We start from the raw sequence: 8,241 nt of genomic DNA on the forward strand, positions 1-8,241 counted from the left end.
AGTGTTAATACTGATAAAAAATATTCATTTAGCACTCCCCCTATCTCCTCTGACTCCACGCATAACTTCCCACTCCTGTCCTTGATTGGCTCTAATCTTACTCTTGTCATTCTTTTGTCTCTTATATACCTACAGAAAGCTTTAGGGTTTTCTCTGATCCTATCCGTCCACAACTTCTCATGTCCCCTCCTTGCTCGTCTTAGCTCTCCCTTAAGGTCTTTCCTGGCTACCTTGTAACGCTTACTCACCCTAACTGAGCCTTCACATCTCATCCTAACATAAGCCTTCTTCTTTCACTTGACAAGAGATTCAACTTCCTTAGTAAACCACTCCTGCACTCAACAACTTCCTCCCTGCCTGACAAGTACATACTTGTCAAGGACATACAGTAGCTGTTCCTTGAATAAGTTCCACATTTCTATTGTGCCCATCCCCTGCAGCTTCCTTCCCCATCCTATGCATCCTGAATCTTGTCTAATCGCATCGTAATTGTCTTTTCCCCAGCTGTAGCTCTTGCCCTCTGGTGTATACCTCTCCCATTTCATAGCTAAAGTAAACATATCTGAATTGTGGTCACTATCACCAAAATGCTCACCTACCTCCAAATCTTACACCTGATGGGGTTCATTACCCAGTACCAAATCCAAAGTGGCCTTGCCCCTTGTGGTCTGTCTATATACTGTGTCAGAAAACCCTCCTGCACACAATGGACAAAAACTGACACATCCAAACTACTTGAATTATAGTATTCCCAGTCAATATTTGGGAAGTTCGAAGTCCCCCATAACAATTACTCTGTCACTCTTGCTATCGAGAATCATCTTTGCTATCCTCTCCTCTAAATCTCTGGAACTATTTGGAGACCTATAGAAAACTCCCAACAGGGTGGCCTCTCCTTTCCTGTTTCTAATCTCAGCCCATACAACCTCAGTTGACGAGTCCTCAAATGTCCTTTCTGCAGCTGTATTCAGCAGATTTATTCAAAAAAGAGCAAAGTCGTTCTCCCTATGTCCTTGCCAGACTTTACTCCTTAATCAATAGCTACAAAAGATTATCCAGTAATTTATTTAATTGATCTTTGTGGGAACTTCCAGTGTGTAAATTGGTTTTCCACATTGCAATCTTCAAAGGTACATGTATATTTCGATCCTTATTCCATTATTTTGCTTAGATTTCAAGTTATTTGTATTAAGATATACTATATGATCTTGGATTTATTCATCACTGGGCCGGCAACATTAATGTTGCACATTTCTTTCCAAATCTCTCAAACCGTAAAATCCAAATAGTGAAAACAGCAAATGAAATATGAAATTGCAAATACAATTGGACCAGCAGTTTGAAGACTGGGCCCCATGATCTTGGGAATGTATCTTGGAAACACTTACATTATGGGATTTCCTACCAGAAATATTCAAATCAATGTTTTTTACTTTTCTGTAGACATGGATGAGATATTGCTAAGAAATCTCACCTTAGGCAATAGATTGTGTAAATAAAACTCCTATTAAAATTATTCCTTCCAACTATACAAATCTTAATGTGAAAAACATTCTAATAGTTGTGACTGGGAACTTGAGGCACAGTATCCTGACCTCGAGACCAGAAGGTTGGGTTCAAGTCCCATCTGCTCCGGAGATGTATTTTGACATGTCTGTGATGGATTAGAATTGTGACAATATTTGGACAACAAAGTCCAAAGGGAGAGCATTGATGGAGTAGAATACCATATACTGTATACTCCTGTCAAAGTCGGGTTTTGGACTAAATGTATGGCTCAAGTTTTATACTTTTGAGTGATTGAACTCCACTCCGGATTTTTGGAACCGCCAAACTTTTGAACAAGGAAGGGGCACTACCTGCTGTCCAAGGTCCTGAATACAGAGAACCTTTCGGGTTATCTCCTGGTATTTCTGACATTAAAATGAGAAAATTTAGTTATGAGAAAGTTCACGAGATTGATTCCATCAAACCCGTTCCCAAAACTTATACAAAATATCTGAAAAATGAATGAGCTGTGGGCCGAAAGTCAGGGCTCGCTCTTACACAAAATCAGCTAATACCTGGGTATATATGGTATGTATACGGTCTATGAAAAATGAGCCCCAAACTGAGTTTGTAAGATCGAATCCAGGCAACATTTGGGCCTGGTCCAGACTAAATTACGACCTTTGCTTTAAAGTCAAGACAAGAGTTTAGGAATAGAGAGGTTTGTAAAATATTGATCTCTTTCTCGAGAGGGTAACATTTAACAACATATAATTTTATTGTGTCAAATGCAACCAGCTGTTACGCCCCAATGATGTGTATTATATGTATGAGCAAGTAAGATTATGTCCTTTATGTATAATATTTAAGTATAGAACTCAGTTTAGATTAGATGATTTGGATTTAGATTTAATTTGTGAGACACATAAATCATTTGTTTTTAGACCAGGTCCCTTAATAAGTATAATTAATTAAACTTAAACATGAACAGCTAAAAAGACAGAAATAGCCAAATTATATTACCTGTAAAACAGGTTTAATTGAGTTAACAAAGGATGCTTCTGGGAATTATTTTTATAGCAGTCTGTTTCTAAGATTGGTAGCCTTCACTAAGAGAGATCAGACACTGGTGAGGAAGACCTACAACTTCTGTGATCTGAAGCATGCAATAGGAAGAGCAAGCAATTGCGTGCAATGTCAACCAGCAAATGTGATAGCCTTCCAAAAAGATGGAAATTCACAACATTTAATTTCTGTAGAATCAAAATATTACTTCCCTCTGCCCAAGGAAAATTAGCGTAGTTGTCAATCCCAAGTTATCAGAGCCAAATACTTTGGGCTAATTGTAGGGTTCTTGATTTCACTCTGTCCGAGATCAGCTAAATCAACACAACTTAGGAATTAAACCCGAGAATCTCCTGGTTTGTTGAGGCTTGATTTGGCTCTGGTTTCCTTTAGGGGATAGAGATTAGTAGGTGTAACAGACTTAAAAGAAACAGTAACAACAAAATACTTTAGAACATAGAATGTTATAGCACAAAACAGGCCCTTCGGCTCATGATGTTGTGCTGAGCATTTATCTTAAACTAAGATCAACCTAACCTATACACCCCTCAATTTACTGCCGTCCATGTGCTTGTCCAACAGTTGCTTAAATGTCCCTAATATCTCTAACTCTACTACCACCGATGGCAGTGCATTCCATGCACCCACCACTCTCTGCGTAAAGAACCTACCTCTGACATCTCCCCTATACCTTCCTCCAAAGGCATTAAAATTATGACCTCTCATGACAGCCAATTCTGCCCTGGGGAAAAGTCTCTGGCTATTTACTCTATCTATGCCTCTTATTCCCTTGTACATCTCTATCAAGTCACCTCTCTTTCTTCTTCTCTCCAGTGTGAAAAGCTTTAGGTCACTCAAACCCTCTTCAGAAGACAAGCCCTCCAATCCAGTCAGCATCCTGGTAAATCTCCTCTGCACCCTTCTACATCCCTCCTCTAATGAGGGGACCAGAACTGGACACAATATTCCAAGTGTGGTCTAACCAGTGTTTTATAGAGCTGCAGCAAAATCTCATGGCTCTTAAACTCAATCCCCCTGTGAATGAAAGCCAAAATACCATACATCTTCTTAACAACCCTATCAACTTAGATGGCAACTTTGAGGGATCTATGTACATGGACTCAAGATCCTGTTGTTCCATGACACCGTCAGGAATCCTGTCTTTAACCCTATATTCAGTATTCAAATTTAACCTTCCAAAATGAATCACTTCTCATTTATCCAGGTTGAACTCCATTTGCCAGTTCTAAGCCCAGCTCTGCATTCTGTCAATGTCTTGTTGTAGCCTGCAACAGCCCTTGACAATATCTATAACACCAACAACTCACCCTTCCACTTCTTCAAGCAAGTGATTTATAAAAACTACAAAGAGCAGAGGCCCAAATAGAGATCCCTGTGGGACACCACTGGTCACTGACCTACAGGTGGAATACTTTCCATCCATTACCACTCACTGTCTTGTTTCAGCCAGCCAATTCCATATCTAAACAACCAAATTTCCCTGTATCCCATACCTCCTAACTTTCTGAATAAGCCTATCATGGGGAACCTTATCAAATGCCTTACTGAAATCATTATACACCACATCCACTGCAAGACCTTCAACTTGTCTCATCACATCCTCAAAAAGCTTAATAAGGCCTGTAAAGCATGATCTGCCCCTCACACAGCCATGCTGACTATCTTTAATCAAACTATGTTTTTCCAAATGGCCATCAATCCTATCTCTCAGAATCCTTTCCAGTACCTTGCTTACCACAGATGTAAGACTGACTAATCTGTAATTCCCACTGATTTCTCTATTCCCTTTCTTGAATAGAGGAACAACATTCACCTCCCTCCAATCAGTCGGTACTACTCCTGTGGAGAGTGAGAATGCAAAGATCATCACCAGAGGTGCAGTAATCTCATTCCTCACTTCCCATAGTAACCTTGGATGTATTTGGTCTGGCCCTGGGGACTTAGCTATCTTGATGTTTCCCAGAATTTCCAGCACATCCATTTCCTTAACATCAATCTGTTCAAGCCTATTAGACTGGTCCACAGTGTTCTCACTATCAGCAAGGTCCCTCTCTCTAACGACTACTGAAGCAAAAAACTCAATTAGAGCCTCCCCTATCTCTTCAGACTCCAGGCACATGTTCTCTCCACTATCGCTGATCGGCCCTACCCTTTCTCTGATCATTCGCTTATTCCTCATATAGTTGTAGAACATCTTTGGGTTTTTCCTAATCCTTCCTGCCAAGGCTTTTTCGTACCCACTCCTAGCTCTCCTCAGTCCATCTTTGAGTTCTTTCCTAGTTACCCTGTAATCCTCTAAAGCTGTGGCAGATTCTTGCTGTCTCAACCTTAAATAAGCTTCCTTCTTTCTCTTGATGAGAAGTTCCTGTTCTCTTGTCATCCAAGATTCCTTCAGCTTACCATTCCTTGCCTGTCTCGTGTTATGCAACACTCGCAATAAGTGCTCCTTAAACAGCCTCCACATTTCTGTTGTACATTTCCAGTAGAACAATTGTTCCCAATCTATACCCCATATCTCCTGTCTAATAGCAGTATAATTCCCCTTCCCTCAATTAAATACCTTCCCATATGTTTGTTCCTATGCCTCTCCATGGCTCTGGTAAAGGTGAGACAGTTGTGGTCCCTGTTACTGAAATGCTCTCCCACTGAGAGATCTGACACCTGGCCAGACTCATTGCCTAGCACCATATCCAATATGGCCTTCCCCCTAGTTGGCCTATCGGCATATTGAGTCAGGAATCCTTCTTGGACACACCTGACAAAATCGGTTCCATCCAGACCATCTGCACTAAGGAGGTTCCAATCAATTTTGGGGAAGTTAGAGTCACCCATAACAACAGCTCTGTTACAACTGCACCTTTCCAAGACCTGCTGCCCAATCTGTTCTTCCATATCTCTGCTGCTCTGTTAAATAACTTTGTTAAATAATACTGAACCATGTAAGTGATTAACCCAGTTGACTTCTCATTGTGTGCCTTCTTTGAGTTTCTGATCTCTAGCCCTGCCAGCCTTCAACTTTCTCCTCAAAGATAGGAATTATTGATTGTGCAAGTGGATCCAATTCAATAGCTTTTCTGGGTCAGTAATGCTATCAGTCTGAGATAGCAAGGTCCAGCTGTGCACTTACTGAAAGCCAAAATACTGGCTTCATTGTGTTCTGAAGCAAAGATGGCTTGTGGTGCTGATATCATTCTCTGAGGAGGCCAACACTTTTTTTTTAAATCAGCACAGAAGCATTTATTTCCCTACTGTCTGACTTATGTGCAGTTAGACTCATCATCTGAATTTTACCAGAAATTGGCAAACTGTCAATTTTGGCAAGTTTCATGGAGGATTTCTCTCCATAAGCCTGACTGAGTTCTTTTTCTCTGCAACTTGCTTCATTAGTTATGCACCATATGACATTCCATTCATTTTATCTTCCCTCTTACCACTGCCAGGACATCCCGAAATTTCTAGCATCACTGCATTTAAAATGCACCAGGTCAAGCATGTAAAGTGTCTGGTCAGCAGCATTAAAGTAAAAGCCATCAGTGTGCCTCAAAGTACAGCATTGAAGTGTAAAAGTGTATCGTACATCAGTCAGAAATGTACCACAAGTGTCCAGTGGGACTGTCACATGTTAAATGACAATATCCATGAACAAAGGGGCACTGTGGTGACTGCCCATCAAATGTGTCTTGAGATATTGGGGGCTAATGCCAAGATGGAAGCCTGGAAGAGCAAGCAGTGAGCTGGAGAGTCTGTATACCCACTCTGAGTTGCATGTCAGGAATTATTGCTGTTTAGTTTCTACCCAGTGAATGGGAGAATAGGAAACTGCATTTCAATGAGGTGATAGTAGATAATAATCGAATGCAAAGAGGGCTATTGCTGCTCATTAGCAACATTCTTAGCTTGCCTTTCAAAGCTTGGATAGAGAATAAGACTTTTTTCTTGCCATCAAGATTTTCATCTTATTTTCCCACTAACTCACCATTGCCAATGTCTTTCAGGGGCTGGGAAGATTCCACCCATCAGGTGTGATTGTGACTTACTTCAAAAGATGGAAAACCTACAAGATTTGGTAGCTATGGTACATCCTACACTATATTACATACTTTGAATTCAAAACTGGTATTATATCTGAACTCATCAGTTTCCCAACATAGGATGTTCAATTCAAATTATCCTTTAAAATTGTGGAGCATAGACGGAGACTGTTCAGTCCTTCATGTCTAAGTAGGCTTCAATGAAAGAATAGTTTAATTTGTCTCCAACTTCCCTGCTGTTTCCACATTCTTTTGCAAAATTCTCTCGTGGGTGGCACGGTGGCACAGTGGTTAGCACTGCTGCCTCACAGCGCTAGAGACCCGGGTTCAATTCCCACAGTCCAAAGATGTGCAGGTCAGGTGAATTGGCCATGCTAAATTGCCTGTAGTGTAAGGTAAAAGGGGTAAATGTAGGGGAATGGGTGGGTTGCGGGTCAGAGTGGACTTGTTGGGCCGAAGGGCCTGTTTCCATACTGTAAATAATCTAATCTCTGTTTCTAATATGTATATCACACACACACACACACACACACACCTACACACACACCTACACACCTGCATTAAAGAATAAAATTTCTGCTGTCTCCCTGGACATATTGATAATTATTTTACATCTGTATCCTCTGGCTACTATGTACTTGGTAGTGAAAACAATTTATTGCTATCTTCCCTATCAAAATTTCTGAAGATTTGGAATACTTGCATCAAATCTTACCTTAACTCCCTCTATTAAGAAATAATTGTGGCTTCTCCAGTTTCTACTCTCCATTCAAAATTAAGTCAATGATTTATCTCATTATTTAGCCTGAATTGGTTCCTGGGAAACAGTGAAGTAACAAATAACTCTTAAATTAAGATTAAAAAGTGATGGATAAGGATCATACAGCAGAAAAAAGTAAGTTTGAAAAGGCTAAATGTGAAGATAAAATAAGTCCAAAACCAGTCACTAAGCCACACACAGTGTTGTAACAAAATAAAACAAAACAAAGAAGATTGATGAGGGCAGAGCAGTAGATGTGATCTATATGGACTTCAGTAAGGCATTCGACAAGGTTCCCCATGGGAGACTGATTAACAAGGTTAGATCTCATGAAATACAGGGAGAACTAGCCATTTGGATACAGAACTGGCTCAAAGGTAGAAGACAGAGGGTGGTGGTGGAGGGTTGTTTTTCAGACTGGAGGCCTGTGACCAATGGAGTGCCACAAGGATCGGTGCTGGGCCCTCTACTTTTTGTCATTTACATAAATGATATGGATTCGAGCATAAGAGGTACAGTTAGTAAGTATGCAGATGACACCAAAATTAGAGGTGTAGTGGACAGCGAAGAGGGTTACCTCAGATTAAAACAGGATCAGGACCAGATGGGCCAATGGGCTGAGAAGTGGCAGATGGAGTTTCATTCAGATAAATGCGAGGTGCTGCATTTTGGGAAAGCAAATCTTAGCAGGATTTATACACTTAATGGTAAGGTCCTAGGGAGTGTTGCTGAACAAAGAGACCTTGGAGTGCAAGTTCATAGCTCCTTGAAAGTGGAGTCGCAGGTAGATAGGATAGTGAAGAAGGCACTTGGTATGCTTTCCTTTATTGGTCAGAATATTGAGTACAGGAGTTGGGAGGTCATGTTGCGGCTGTA

This window comes from Chiloscyllium plagiosum, chromosome 30, assembly GCF_004010195.1.
Source record: "Chiloscyllium plagiosum isolate BGI_BamShark_2017 chromosome 30, ASM401019v2, whole genome shotgun sequence".
Lineage (NCBI taxonomy): Eukaryota > Metazoa > Chordata > Chondrichthyes > Orectolobiformes > Hemiscylliidae > Chiloscyllium > Chiloscyllium plagiosum.